Source organism: Geotrypetes seraphini, chromosome 7 (assembly GCF_902459505.1).
Source record: "Geotrypetes seraphini chromosome 7, aGeoSer1.1, whole genome shotgun sequence".
Classification (NCBI taxonomy): domain Eukaryota; kingdom Metazoa; phylum Chordata; class Amphibia; order Gymnophiona; family Dermophiidae; genus Geotrypetes; species Geotrypetes seraphini.
In genome coordinates this window covers 12923146-12939378 of record NC_047090.1, presented here as the reverse complement: position 1 = coordinate 12939378, position 16233 = coordinate 12923146, and positions in this window count along the sequence as shown.

Genomic DNA, 16233 nt, shown 5'->3' with positions numbered 1-16233 from the left:
AGCCTTCCAGTTTTCTACCACTCTCTGGGTGAAGAAGAGCTTCCTTACTTTTGTACGGAATCTATCCCTGTGGCCTGATACATCCAGGCCAGCAGATTCTCTGACCCCTCACCTCTCAACCTGCACAAGGCTCTGCCCCTCACAGGGGCTACCTTTATAAATCATTGTTGGTCCAGGGAGCCTAGGGTTCTTTGGGAGTCTGGGAGGGAGGCATCTAGAGGTCATCTGAGGGTCGGGGGGAGGGCATGCAGGTGTCTTCTGAAGGAGCAATGCCCAGTTCCTCATGCCTTGTGCTGTGCCACCTACAAAATGGTGACTACCACTAGGTGTCATATTTCCATAAAAGGAAAAATTCCCTTAAATGGAAATATGACCCCCCCTAGTGGTAGTCAAGTGAGACTACCACTAGGGGCATCATATTGAAGACAGGAACAACTGGGCATAACTTCTGCTGAAGACACCTCAGACTCTCCCCAGACCACCAATAATTTATAAAAGTAGCCCCTGTGAAGGGGGAGGGCTTAGGGTGTGGTGGGGATATGCAGCTTTAGTGGGGGGCCAGATAATACGCAGGCCTGATGGTCTTGCACAGTAAAATAACCCCAGCTAAAAGCTGGGGTTCTGAGGCCCTAATGTGACTTGCAATAGTAACATAGTAACATAGTAGATGACGGCAGATAAAGTCCCGAATGGCCCATCTAGTCTGCCCAACCTGATTCAATTTAAATTTTTTAATTTTTTCTTCTTAGCTATTTATGGGCAAGAATCCAAAGCTTTACCCGGTACTGTGCTTGGGTTCCACTGCCAAAATCTCTGTTAAGACTTACTCCAGCCCATCTACACCCTCCCAGCCATTGAAGCCCTCCCCAGCCCATCCTCCACCAAATGGCCATATACAGACACAGACCGTGCAAGTCTGCCCAGTACTGGCCTTAGTTCAATATTTAATATTATTTTCTGATTCTAAATCCTCTGGTGTTCATCCCATGCTTCTTTGAACTCAGTCAATGTATCACTACAAGTCACATTGAGTCATTTGCATAGTAATAAGATGTAAAACATGCATTTGCATATTTTGCATCTCATTACTAACCTATTTATTGCTATGGTATTTCAGATCACTCTGTGTTAGGCCTTAAGTTGTATTAAGGCCCAATTAACACAAGGCCTAATACTTCTTGATGAATTCCCCCCTAAATCAGCTAACGAGCCAATTAGCACCAAATCATTGGGCACTAGCAATCAATTATTAGCATTAGCGGGCAACAATTTGGATTTGCGTGTGCATCGCACTAAGCTCTATTCGATACAGATCTGCATTGCCTGTGTCCCCTCAATATCTCTTCTCACTTATCTCCCCCTGTGCTCCCTCCTGTGAACTCCGTTCATCTGGTAAGTCCTTCCTATCCATACCCATCCTTTCCGCTACCAACTCCAGACCCCTGTCCCTTCTGTCTTGCTCTGCCGTATGCCTGGGACAGACTGCCTGAGTCATTACGCCAAGCTCCATCTCTATAAGTAGTCAAATCCAAGCTAAAAACTCACTTTTTCGAAGCTGTTTTTAACTCCTAACTCCCACTTACCATAAGATTATTTATTGAGAGCTTTTATGCCGCTACCAATAACTGGGGGAGTCAATTCAGAGCGGTTTGCAAGGGCTTCTGTAAAAGGTGTTACAATACCTGAGCCTCTGCGGAGGTGTCACAATACAGAGTTCTAAAGTAGAGAGTTCGCGGGGACAGAAATCCCACCCGTTCCCGCCAGGATCTTCTCCATCCCCACCCGTCCCCGCCAGGATCCTCTCCGTCCCCACCCGTCCTTGCCAGGATCCTCTCCATCCCCACCCTTCCCCACCAGGATCCTCTCCGTTCCCACCCATCCCCGCAAGGAATTACCTCCATCCCCATAAAAAGCAGCAAGTACTTCTGACAGGATCATCAATTCCACAGTTTCTTTTGCTGTTTTCCTTGTGGAATCTCTTTGGTGGAACCCTTTTTTTGTTTTCTGTTCAGGTAATTAACTTATAAACACCCTCTTTTACTAAGGCTGACGTGTCCATTATATTATATGGACGAACCCTGCTTCCAAAGCCTTCCATCCCCGTGGGAGTCCCGTTGGCTAGAGGGGGGTCCCCGTGGGAGTCCCGTGGGCCAGAGGGGGATCCCTGTGGGAGTCCCGTGGGATAGGGGGGATTCCCATGGGACCCCCGTGGGACCTGCGGGATTCCCGCAATCCCTGTTCCCGTGCAGACCTCTATTCCAAAGAGCTTCTGGGCTCTATACAGAGTTACAGGGGCTTCTGTAGTGGTGTTATAAAACAGAGTTATTAATACCAGCATAATTATGGCATAATCAATTAATAATCCTACTTCTGTTACCGGCACATCGATATGAGTGCCCATCTTTCCACTCTCTCTGCGAGAAACACACCAATCCCTGTTTGTCTGTCTAAATTAGATTGTAAGCTCTTCTGAGCAGGGACCATCTGTTATATGTTAAATGCACATGTACAGTGCTGCTAACGCCTTTCAGCGCTTTAGAAATGATAAATAGTAGCAGTTAATAGAAAGAAACAGGTCTTAGCGCCCAGATGCCATTATATGAGGCCCAGTTATAACGTAGATGTGCTCCTGGTCTCCAAGTCGAGTAGATGTTCAAGTTTCAAGTTCAAGTTTTATTTTAATTTGATGAGTCATTTAATTTTAATTTTTACTAAGCGAATTATAATATAGATGCTACTTAGTTGAGCAATTAAATTGCTCCTGCTCAAGATACATTGTATCAGTGTGGTTTTTCTTCTCACCGTATACAGGAAGTCTGGTGTTATTTGCAAGAAGGATCATTGCAGGGCCAAAGCTAGATTGCTCCTGGGGTTTCTCTTGCATTCGGAGGGGAGGGTCCTAAGATGCTAACTTAGGAAGCCAACGCTGCAGCGTCCTGCCTCAATTTTTGAACCCCTCTGTCCTTGGCGACACCAAAAAGTATTTCTTCACAGAGAGAGTGGTTGATCATTGGAACAAGCTTCCAGTGCAGGTGATCGAGGCAGACAGCGTGCCAGACTTTAAGAATAAATGGGATACCCATGTGGGATCCCTACGAGGGTCAAGATAAGAAAATTGGGTCATTAGGGCATAGACAGGGGGTGAGTAAGCAGAGTGGGCAGACTTGATGGGCTGTAGCCCTTTTCTGCCGTCATCTTCTATGTTTCTATGTTTCTATTCAGCACCAAGGGAGGGCAACAGCTGTCACAAGAAATACCATCCTCATTGCCAGGTGGAGAGAGGGTGAAAGGTGGTCAGACTAGGGTTACTATTTTTTAGGCCGCAAAAATCTGGACACATGGCCTCACCCTGTTCTACCTCCAGCCTGCCCCATTCTGCCCTGGCCCTGCCCTGGCTCCGCCCTGTTCTGACCCAGCCCCTCCATGTTCAGCCTCCAGCCCCACCCCCACAAACCTCCTTTCTTCTTCCCCGACAAGCTCCGGCCGCATGCGAGGGGCCTGGAGCATGCGCGGATGTGGTGTGACGTCATCCACGCATGTTCAGATGCTCTCCAGATGCAGCTGGAGCTCACTGGGGCTTTCCAAAATCCGGACATACAGCCGGGTTTTGGAAACTCCATCCGGGATCTCGAACAGTCATGTCTGGGTTTTCCTGGACTCGGTTTACCAGATGTATGGATTTCCCCGGATATGTACTCCTTTTGAGGACATGTCCGGGGGTGGGGGGGGGGGGGGGTCCGGACGGCTTTCCAAAACCCAGCACTTTGTCCAGGTTTTGAAAAGCAAGCATCCCTCAAAATCGCCGTCGGGCAGGAGGGCAATGCGATGATGTCACGCTCGTGTGCGTGATGTCATCGTGTTGCATGTGCAGATGTGCTTCAGCCTGACCAGAGCAGGCAGCAGGGGGCATGGCTAGGGAGGGATTGAGGGCAGGATTGGGCGTGGATGGGTGCTACTGGGTGGGCCTAGGGGTGGGTTTAAGGCAGTGGTCTCCAACTCAAACCCTTTGCAGGGCCACATTTTGGATTTGTCGGTACTTGAGGGCCTCAGAAAAAATAGTTCATGTCTTATTAAAGAAATGACAATTTTGCATGAGGTCAAACTCTTTATAGTTTATAAATCTTTTCTTTTGGCTAAGTCTTAATAATAATGTTGTCATTTATAGCTAAAGAGACATATGATTAAGAAACAGTTTTAGTTTACTTTTGTGATTCTGATAAACATACCAAGGGCCTCAAAATAGGACCTGGCGGGCTGCGAGTTTGAGACTACTGGTCTAAGGGATCCGGATTTTCCAAACGGAAAATCTGGTAACCCTAGGTCAGACTGTGTCTATGAATACCCCAACCCAGGCTCCAACTTCCCTTCTCAGAGTATTGATTGTCTGATATGTGACCCTTGTCAGAAACCAGCATGTAACTAATGGACAACAGCTGAAAGATTCTGGCTGTGCCATGAGATATAGGTCGTGTAGGCATCTGTCACTGCCGGCGCTGGCACTTCTCCTCCCCTCTGCCCCTTGGCGCACCAGAATTTTAGGGCTACCAGATGGAGGGATTTCCAAACTGGCAGTTTGTCCAGGTTGTGGAAAGTCCCTGTGCTCAGGGTTGCATCTGGAGGGCTTCTGAGCATGATGACATCATGCACCTGCATGTGATGTCATCGGTCTGCGTCCTTGCATGTGGCTCCGAGTTTAGTGGGCCGTGGCTCAAAAGTTTGCGAGACCCTGCCGTAACATCTGCTGCAGTTCATTACTCATTCTCCTCCTGTTAACTGCCCTCGTGTTCCTGAGTTGGGCTTTCTTTTTGAATTTCAGCATGTTCTCTCTTTATGTCTTTTCAGTAGCTTCTTTGGGGGTCCAGTTCCCCACCGAAGGCTTGGACTTTGTGTGAAAACTCAACCCAAAGTGAAGGTGGTCACCACAGGTGGACGACCACAGTGGCTTAGTAAGGTGGGTGCGAGGTGGGGGTGGACTGCCCCGAGCGTGATCTTCCTCGGGATGCCGGCACCCTGCCTCCTCTCCTCCCCCCTACCCACTCCTCTCCCTGCTGTGCGCCCACACCTTTATAACTTTGGCCCGAGCAGCGGCGAACTTGCTGCCCGCGTCAGCTTTGGTGCTTTCTCTGACATCACTTCCGAAGCCGATGCGGGCTGCAAGTTTGTCGCTGCTTGCACTGAAATTAAAAAGGTACGGGGAAGGGGGGCGCACGCACAGCAGGTGGGAGGCGCTGGTCACCCTCACTTCACCACTTGAAGACCATACTCCTACTGCCTTGGAGCCAAACATGCTTCATCCAGTTGTTGTCTTTTTTCTGGGATCTTAGCCTTGATCCAATGAGATGTACCACACTCTGCACCTAGGTTATTTGGTGTCAGGTACTTGGCTGACAGAAGACAGCCACCTTTATGCTCGCACTTTGCTTTTTTCTTCTAATAACATCTCGGAAAGGCACTGGTCACTGTCCGGGAGTGCCGTGGAAAAGTGACCATACAGGTTGAGCTTTACAAGCCATTTTCACCGAACAGTAACTGCGTGGACTGCGCGAATACTCGAGGTTAGCCTCGGGGTAGTTTCGATCTGATAAATGCTCACATCCCGTTACATACTGCGCGCACACGAAGACGATAAACACGGGTAAGTCTGTCCGGCTGGTGAAAATATTCACCTAACAAGGTCCTCAAATAAGTGATTCAGCTTCCACACAGAGACAGAGTCAGAACGAAATCTGTCACTACAAGGCAGGAAGGACCGGCCTAGAAAGGGCAGTTGCCAGAAAGTCAAGCGCTTTGAAATCGGTATAATGAAGACTGGCTTTTCTACTGGTTAAAAAGCATCTTCGAAATGTGGGTTCTAGCCCGCTGAACGCTTACTGGAAGCGACAGTGGGTAATTGTTAGGCTTACGGTAACTGTTTCACGGGGCAGACCACAGACTTTGGCAGCTTCGAGAGAAAAAAAAAAGGTGGAACTGACAAGCAACGAGATGCGACAGGAAGCAAAGGCACTGGTCTGATTATTAAACAAAGCAACCCGTGTGTGAGAGAGAGACAGACGGACTGATTGATCAATAAATGATGCAATATGTGTGTGTGACAGAGAGAGATAGACAGACTCATTGTTAAAGAGTGTAATGTGTGTGTGTGTGTGAGAGAGAGTGAGAGTGAGAGACAGACAGATTGATAAAAAGAAACAGATGCACTAAAGATACTGACTGGATCGCTGTTGGACGATTCTCTGGCCGATTTTCCAGCAGCAATCGATGCACTATCAAGTCTGCATGCATATGATTGCATGCAGATTGCATGGAGGTGCAAATCAATTGCATGCAAAAGCGACCGATCAATTGCTCAGCGAGTGACTGCCACATGCGCAGAGCCCTGACAGCAGTGACAGGGGAAGCAGCCTCCCGTCACTGCTGTCAGGGCTTCTGTTTTTTTAATGGCACAGATGTTGTGTGCCAGGCCCCCTCAAAATGGTAGGAGGGATGCTCAATTCCTCCTGCCATGCCCCTCCCCCAGTGCCAGGCATTTCGAGCCACTGTCCCCCCTGAACCCCAGTGGCAAGAGGGAGTAGGCATCCTCCTGCCATTTTTGGGGGGGTTCATGGGGGGGCAGTGGCTCGGGGGTGCCTGGTGCAGGGGTGTTCTGCATGGCAGGAGGGTGGGCATCCTCCTGCCATTTTTGGGGGGTTCATTGGAGGGACAGGGCTCGGGGGTGCCTGGTGCAAGGGAGTTCTGCATGGCAGGAGGGAGTGGGCATCCCTCCTGCCATTTTATGAGGGTTGGGGGGGCAGTGGCTTGGCCTGGTGCGGGGGAGGGGGGAATTTTTTCTCATGAAGCATTTGTCGGGGGTCATCGGCAGTGCGGGACTTTTTTCTTTTTTTTATGGGACAGATAGTTTGCGTGTGTAACACACGCAAAATATCTGTGACATTAAAAAAAAAAAAGAAAAAACCAGGCAGACCAGTCAGTAACACATTACATATCTACCCCACAGAATAATGCCTTTGCATCGCTCTGTGGTATGGCCGCACCTTGAATACTGTGTGTAATTCTGGTCGCTGTATCTCAAAAAAGATTTAATGGAATTAGAAAAGGTACAGAGAAGGGCAACAAAAATGATAAAAGGGATGGGACAACTTCCCTATGAGGAAATGCTAAAGCGGCTAGCGCTCTTCAGCTTGGAGAAGAGACAGCTCAGGGGTGATATGATAGAGGTCTATGAAATATTGAGGGTAGATGTGAATTGCTTTTTTACTGTTTCCAAAAATACTAGGACTACGGGGCCTACAATGAAGCTATTAAGTAGTAGATTTAAAAGAAACCGGAGAAAATATTTCTTTACTCAACATGTAATTGAACTATGCAATTCATTGCTGGAGAATGTGGTGAAATAATAATAACTTTATTCTTGTATACCGCAATACCATGGAAGTTCAATGCGGTTAACAGAAGAATAGACTGTACATTTACAGCGAAGTTACATACATGGCAATGATAAGGCATATAATATATAGGCGTAAACAGGAAAGGTCATTTAGATAAACAGAGTCAATTAAGAAAGGCCATATAGTGGTTTGGCAAGGAAGGAGGGTTCAGAGTTTGGAGGCATATCGAGGGCAGGGGAGGGGGAGGGGAGTTAGAGGAATTTGTCAAAGAGATAGGTTTTTAATGACTTCCTGAACAATTGGTAGGGCGGAGAATTGGAAATGAGGGCGGTTAGGCAATTGTTCCATTTGCCCGCTTGGAATGCCAGGGATCTATCGAGGAATCTCTTGTAGAGGCAGCCTTTTAGGGAGGGAAAGGTGAACAGGTAGGCGTTTTGTGTGCGAGAGGGGCCTGCGATTTCAAGGTGCTCAGACAGCTAGATTGGAGACGAGCCGGTTAGAGTTTTGAAGCAGAGGCAGGCGAATTTAAAGATGATTCTTGCCTCTACTGGAAGCCAGTGGAGTTTGGTGTAATAGGGGCTTACATGGTCGTATTTTTTGAGATCGTAAATGAGGCGAACGGCCGCATTTTGGACTATTCTTAAGCGTTTGATGCTGTTTTTATAGGATACCAGGTAAATGATGTTGCAGTAGTCTAATATCAGAGATTGGACAAGTAGATGGAAGGAAAGGTGGTCGAAGTAACATTTGATGGTGTGAAGTTTCCATAGGGTGCAGAAACATTTTTTCACCTGGGCGTTGGTATGGTCGTCGAAGGTCAGGGTGCGGTCCAGGATGACTCCGAGGATTTTTATGGTGGGATGGATAGGGTAATCGAGGCCATTCAATTTCAGGGAGGTGTTTGTTAATTTATGGTTGGGACTTGCCAGGAAAATTTTGGTTTTGTCAGTATTCAATTTTAATTTGAATTGTGAGGTCCAGAGTTCTAATTTGGTGAGGATAGAAGAGGCGAGTTGTTCCGTTTATTGTGTTAAGGAAGTAATAGGAATAATGATGGTGATGTCGTCAGCATATATGAATGACTTTAGGTTTGAGTCTGCTAGAGTCCATGCCAGAGGGGCCAAGTAAATATTGAATAGGGAGGGGGATAGGGGGGAGCCTTGAGGGACTCCACAGGGGTTGCGCCAATGGTGGGAGAAGGTTCCATTACTGTGGACCTGATAGGTACGGTTAGTTAGGAAGCCTGTGAACCAATCTAATACCTGTCCGGAGATGCCGATGGAGTCAAGACAGCTGAGCAAAATGTCGTGGTCGACCAGGTCGAAGGCACTGCTCAGGTCGAATTGAAGTAGTAGGGCGCTTTTGCCCAGTGAGAACAGGTGGAGGAGGTAATTTGTCAGAGCGGTTAAGACGGTTTCAGTGCTATGGTTTGGGCGGAAACCGGACTGGGAGTCGTGAAGGATGTTGAACTTATCAAGGTATTTTGTGAGGTCGTGGTTTTTGGAAGAGTGGTATATTGGCGATGGGTCTGTAGTTGGCGATGGAAGAGATTGGTTCCTTGGGGTGTTTTGGGATAGGGGATATGAGGATGTGGCGAGTTCGGATGTGGCCAGTTAGCTTAGCAGGGTTTACAAAAGAAGTTTGGATAATTTCCTAAAAGAGAAGTCCACAGGTCATTATTGAGATGGCTTGAGGAAAGTCACTGCTTATTCCTAGTATTTGCAGCATAAAATTTGTTTTACTACTTAGGATCTTGCTAGGTACTTGGGACCTGGCTGGACACTGTTGAAAACAGGAGACTGGGCTTGATGGACCTTCGGTCTGTACCAGTACGTCAATTCTTATGTTCTTATGTGAGCCAAGTAGAGGACAATCAAGCCATTGCGACATCACTGATAAGGTTGGCTCTTAGGCATTGGTGGAATGAGGCATTATGACATCACAATGTCAGCTCTGGAATGTTGCTACTCTTTGGGTTTCTTTGAGGTACTTTGGACCTGGGTTGGCCACTGTTGGAAACAAGATAGTGGGCTTGATGGACCTTTGATCTGTCCAGTATGACAACTCTTATGTTTATGTTTATAAATCATTTGATATCCCATCATTGCAAAAGATCATAGCGGCTTACAATTTATACATAAAATAGTCTTTAAGCCCGTTACATTAATGGGTGCTAGAATATGTGTGTGTGTGTGTGTGTATTTCTTTCTTTCTCTCTCTCTCTCTCCTTAGCCTGTTTCTGTATTGCTTTCTTTGTCTTTCTTTTTCCTCGGCTGTCCACCACCACCCTTGCCTGCACCCCCTGTCCATTCTGCCTTCCTTTATCTTCCCCTATGTCCACCACCACCCCTTCACTGGTCCCCTTATCCAGCAGCAGCCCTTCTCCCTTTGTTTTAACTCCCCCCTGTCCAGCAGCACCTCTTTTCTGTTCCCCCTGTCCAGCAGTAGGCCTCCCTTCCTTTTTTTGCACCCCCATCCAACAGCACCTCTTCCCCTGTCCAGAAGTACCTCTTTTCTGTTCCCCCTGTCCAGCAGTAGGCCTCCCTTCCGTTTTTGCCCCCCTCCCGTCCATCTGTACCTCTTCCCCTGTCCAGCATTACCTCTTTTCTGTTCCCCCTGTCCAGCAGTAGGCCTCCCTTCCTTTTTTTACCCCTCCGTCCATCAGCACCTCTTCCCCTGTCCAGCAGTACCTCTTTTCTGTTCCCCCTGTCCAGCAGTAGGCCTCCCTTCCTTTTTTTGCCCCCCTCCCGTCCATCTGTACCTCTTCCCCTGTCCAGCATTACCTCTTTTCTGTTCCCCCTGTCCAGCAGTAGGCCTCCCTTCCTTTTTTTACCCCTCCGTCCATCAGCACCTCTTCCCCTGTCCAGCAGTACCTCTTTTCTGTTCCCCCTGTCCAGCAGTAGGCCTCCCTTCCTTTTTTTGCACCCCCCGTCCATCAGCACCTCTTCCCCTGTCCAGCAGTACCTCTTTTTTGTTCCCCCTGTCCCTCAATAGGCCTCCCTTCCTTTTTTTGCCCCCCCGTCCATCAGCACCTCTTCCCCTGTCCAGAAGTACCTCTTTTCTGTTCCCCCTGTTCAACAGTAGGCCTCCCTTCCTTTTTTTTGCCCCTCCCCCCGTCCATCAGCACCTCTTCCCATGTCCAGCAGCAACCCTTACCTCCACCGACATCTGCCTAAAGCCGCCGCAGCCTGCTCCCACTCCCTCCTCGCTGTTGCTTGCTGTGCTGTCCCCCCCCCCTCCCCGGGAAGCTTCATTTCCGGCTTCGGCAGCCCCTGTCTGCGGGCTACCCGCCCGCCCGTGTTTCACTTGAAAGCCGACGCCGCAGCTCCTCTCTCGATTCCCGCCTGGTGCAGTTCGAGAGAGGAGCCACGGCGGGCGGGTGAGGAGGATGAGAAGATCCTGGCAGGTGCGCCTGTGCCCCCCCCTCCCCCTCCGAATCAGCGGCAGACTCTGGCGGTGAGTGACGACGAGGGGGGAGTGTCTCCGTGTTCTGGCCTGCCTCCGTGTTCGAAAATTGAATTCGGCACGGAGGAACACCTCAAGCCACCAGGAATCACGCTGTTTGAAAAGCACATGCGCGCTTAGCCTTTTATTATTATTGATGCAGAGAGAAAGGTACGCCAAAGTTAAAAGTAAAGTCCACAACCAAACAAGTAGCCAATCTCATATAGCATCTAATTCTAATCAGTCTTCTTGTAGAGAGAAGTTAAAAGTGATTTAAAAAATGAGTTTTTAAAAGAGGGGAATGTGAAGAAGTCATTACTTAATCCCTCCAGAGTGGTCATGTGGTCAGTTTGGGTAACCTTTGGCACTTAGACGCTTTTAAAACAGGTCTTCAATTCGCAAATATCTCGATGCTTCAAACTAACCTTCCCATCATCTCAACAAGTTCAGCGGAAGAAGATATTTGAGGCTACCTTTGAATACCAAGGACCTGTTACCTAGAACAAACCACCACTCACCTTGACTTCCCCCCAAAAACTTGACCTATCTCTTCTCTCTGTAACCAATCCCCTACACTTCTCCTCCTCCTAACAACCACAAGATCAGGCTTAAATAAGTAACTTTGAGAATTTGATCTAAATCCTATTGTAAACCACATCGATCCCTTGTAGAGAATTGTGGTATATAAGACACTGTATTATATTGTCTAACTCATAACGCCTAAGTTCCATCCAGGACATCTTGGGAAAGGTTCGATTATTACCGCAAGACCAAAGCCTGCCCATATCACACTTCCTCGAACTTTGGATGCACAGTGGCTAAGAAGTCTAGCAAGACGTCCCGAAAGTCGGCATTTGGACGTCTTGGCGATAAAGGCATCCATGATGCTATTTTTGGGCGTCTCCATTTTTTGAAAATGAGCCCCATAGTCTATGAATGGTGAGCAAAATTGGTGTCAGGTCAAAAGCGCGCCAGGTCAAAGGCGCGCGCAGACAATTGAGCGAAGCGCAGAGGTGCGCACCGCAGAAAATTACTGTTTTTAGGGCTCCGATGGGGGGGCGTGGGGGCGAACCCCCCCCCACTTTACTTAATAGAGATCGCACCGCATTGTCGGGGCGTTGTGGGGGGTTTGGGGGGTTGTAACCCCCCACATTTTACTGAAAACTTCACTTTTTCCCTGTTTTTAGGGAAAAAGTTAAGTTTACAGTAAAATGTGGAGGGTTACAACCCCCCAAACCCCCATAACGCCGGCGCGATCTCTATTAAGTAAACTGGGGGGGGCTCCCCAACAAAACCCCCCCGTCGGAGCCCCTAAAAACTGTAATTTTCTTCGGCACGCGCATCCGTCTTGCGCTCAGTTGTTGGCGCGCGCCTTTGTCTTTTGCGGGGTTGTCTATGAACCGCAAAATTACGTGCACATTTTTGGGTGTGTGCCCGATTAGCATGTGCAATTTAATTGGATGACAAGCCACCTAGCGCCAATGACCGGATGCTGACAATCAATTATTAATGCAAATTGACAACAGCTTGCACTTTCTAGGTGCTATTCTGTAAAGATGCATGTGTGATAGTGAAAAGGGGCGTGTCTGAGGGAGGGGCATGGACGTTCAGGAAAGGTGTGAGCCGTATTAGAAAATACCTCAGATCTGCACCTAATTTAGATGCAAGCATCTACCCCAGGGTTCAAATGGTGCAAATCCTTCCACCACATTAGATGCAAATCCTGGTACTAATTGCTACTCTATAAATGGCGCCCAAATTAATTGATTTTTTTGGTTTTATATCCCGTCCTTCCAGAACGGGTTACAAGTTTGCATACATAATACAGCATATTTATACGAAGTGATGGCAAACCTACACCGCCTTTTAGAAAACCGCGCAAGAGGTTTCTAGCGCCAGACGGTGTACCGATTGCTCTGCGCTGTTCCAACGTGAACAACTTCTTCAACAAGGTATGGGGGAAGGGGGCATGCACGTGGAGGGGAGGAATGGGAAGAGGCGGGAGGCGGAGAGGTGTCAGTGCCCCCAGTAACATGGTGCCCAGGGCGGCCCGCCATCCCCCCCACCATGCCACTGCTTTCTCTGTCCCTAGGGGCTCAGAATCTCAGTTTTGTAAATGGGGACAATGGAGGATTAAGTGACTTACTCAGGGTCACAAGAAACTGCTTAGGAACTGAATCTCAGCCCACTGCACTAACCATTAGGCCAATGTATCCCAACTCGGTCTTGGAGTCCCCCCTGGCCAGTCAGGCTTTCAGGATATCCACAATGGATATGCATAAACTTGATTTGCATACACTGCCTCCATTATATGCAAATTTCTTTCATGCATATTCATTGTGGATATCCTGAAATCTCACTGGCAACGGGAGACTCCAGGACTGAGCTGAGAAACACTGCATTAGGCTACTCCTCTCCAAAGACCAAGACAGAGAGGAGAAGAGAAAACGGTAAAAGTAGAGGGCATAATTTGAGGTTACAGAGAAAAAGACTTAGGAGTAATGTTTGGAAATTCTTCTTCACGGAGATGGTGGTAGATGCCTGGAATGTCCTCCTGAGGGAGGTGGTGAAGAGGAAAATGGCGATGGAATTTAAAAAAAAGCGTGGGATAAACATAGAGGATCCCTAATTAGAAAATGAAGGATGTGAATTAAAGAACTAAGGCCGGTACTGGACAGACTTGCACGGTCTGTGTCCCAAATGTGGTGATTTGGTGTAGGATGGGCTGGGGAGGGCATCGATGGGAACTCCACTAACTTGGAACATGAGGATGTTACCGGCCAGACTTTACGGTGAATATCCTGCAAACAGGATGGTTGGATAGGCTGGAGAGAGCTTGGACGGCAGCAGTTGGAACCTAGGACAATACCAGGCGGACTTTACAGACTACGACCCAGAAATATCAAAGAAGAGACAAGTTAATCTAATCATGTATTTTGAATGGGTCTAACTAATGGGCAGACTGGATGGACCGTTCAGGTCTTTATGTGCCGTCATTTACCAAGTTACTATGTTACCTGGCAGAAACCCAAAGAGTAGCAACATTCCAGAGCTGAAATTGTGATGTCATAATGCCTCATTCCACCAATGCTTAAGAGCCAACCTCAGCAGTGATGTCACAATGGCTTGATTAGATGGAACTTCAGCATTTGGAACCTAGGACAATACCAGGTGGATTTTACAGTCTACGACCCAGAAATATCAAAGAAGAGACAAGTTAATTTAATCATGTATTTTGAATGGGTCTAACTAATGGACAGATTGGATGGACCGTTCAGGTCTTTATCTGCCGTCATTTACTATGTTACCTGGCAGAACCCCAAAGAGAAGCAACATTCCAGAGCTGAGATTGTGATGTCATAATGCCTCATTCCACCAATGCCAAAGAGCCAACCTCAGCAGTGATGTCACAATGGCTTGATTAGATGGCAACTTCAGCATTTGGAACATAGGACAATACCAGGTGGTCTTTACAGTCTATGACCCAGAAATATCAAAGAAGAGACAAGTTAATCTAATTGTGAATTTTTAAAGGGTCTAACTAATGGGCAGACTGGATGGACCGTTCAGGTCTTTATCTGTCGTCATTTACTATGTTACTATATATGGTTTCTGCCTCTCTTGCTTAACCGGTTCAGTAAAGGAAGAATTCCAATGACTGGTCAAGGTAAGAAGCAGACAGACTAGTTGCTTCTCATAAATAAAAAGCCCAGGGCACCGTAAGGAAGTGGTCTTTTTTTAAAGTTCGTATGTGTTTTAAGGCTATTACTAGAAACACATCTTTATTGTGGTTGATTTTCTGCAAAATGAAGGCCCTTCAAGGTAAACCACATTCAAATTCTTGGAAGCTTTAGTATGATTTATTTCTCTGATCAAATACCTACAACTCAGATACTTTTATTCAATTTTCTATACTGTTCTCCCCGGGGAGCTCAGAACGGTTTACATGCATTTATTCAAGTACTCAAAGCATTTTTCCCTGTCTTTCCCGGTGGGCTCCCAATCTATCTAATGTACCTGGGGCAATGGGGGGGATTAAGTGACTTGCCCAGGGTCACAAGGAGCATTGTGGATTTGAACCCACAACCTCAGCGTGCTGAGGATGTAGCTTTAACCACTACGCCACACTCTCCCCTTATTGCACACTTAACCCCCCCCCCCCGCCTTTATCAAGCTGCGTTAGAGAGTTTTTGCATGGGCTGGAGAGGTAAGTGCTCTGACACTCATAGGAATTCTATGAGCGTTGGCGCCTTCACTGTGCCAGCCTGCGCTAAAAACCTCTTGCGCAGCTCGATAAAAGGGGCCGTTATGGATGAGTTTCTTTAGTGGAGCAGACAAAATAGAAAGCAACCTCCGAGCACTTTCTATCTATCATGACCTAGGATGCTTTCAATATTCAAAAGATTTGTGCGTGTGAGAGTAATGTATTCTTTTAAAAAAAAATTTTAGGTATTTATATACTGCCTATCAAAGTTATCCAAGTGGTTTACAATCAGGTATTCAAGCATTTTCCCTCTCTGTCCCGGTGGGCTCACAATCTATCTAATTACCTGGGGCAATGGGGGGATTAAGTGACTTGCCCAGAGTTTCAAGGAGCAGCGTTGGGTTGAACCCACAACTTCAGGGCGCTGAGGTTCTAAATTTAACCACTGAACCACTCTAGAAATCAAAATGTAGCAAAAGTGAGCCAAGTCTAGGACAGTCAAGCCATTGTGACATCACTGATGAGGTTGGCTCTTATTGGTGGAATGAGGCATTATGATGTCACAATACCAGCTCTGCTTATCAGAGGCTGAAACTTTTCACACTATTCATTCAATTTTCTATACTGTTCTCCCAGGGGAGCTCAGAACGGTTTACATGAATTAATTCAGGTACTCGAGCATTTTTCCCTGTCTGTCCTGGTGGGCTCCCAATCTATCTAATGTACCTGGGGCGATGGGGGGGATTAAGTGACTTACCCAAGGTCACAAGGAGCAGCATAGGTGTGAACCCACAACCTCAGCTGTAGCTTTAACCACTGCACCACTCTAGAAATCAAAATGTATTAGAAGTGAGCCAAGTAAAGGGCATTCAAGCCATTGTGACATCACTGATGAGGTTGGCTCTTATTGGTGGAATGAGGCATTATGATGTCACAATACCAGCTCTGCTTATCAGAGGCTGAAACTTTTCAAGTTTCAAGTTTATTAAAATTTTGATATAAACGCAATATCAAATATATTCAATGCGTTTAACAATAATAATTTTTAGGGGCCATGATAAAACAATTTATACCAATAAACATACAATTAATATACATACTAGATAGTGAAACATAAGGAAAGAGGGGGTGAACTACAATTTTTTAAGGAATAGAAAACAATTAAGGGGAAACAACATCAGGAGGGTAATTAAAAATATT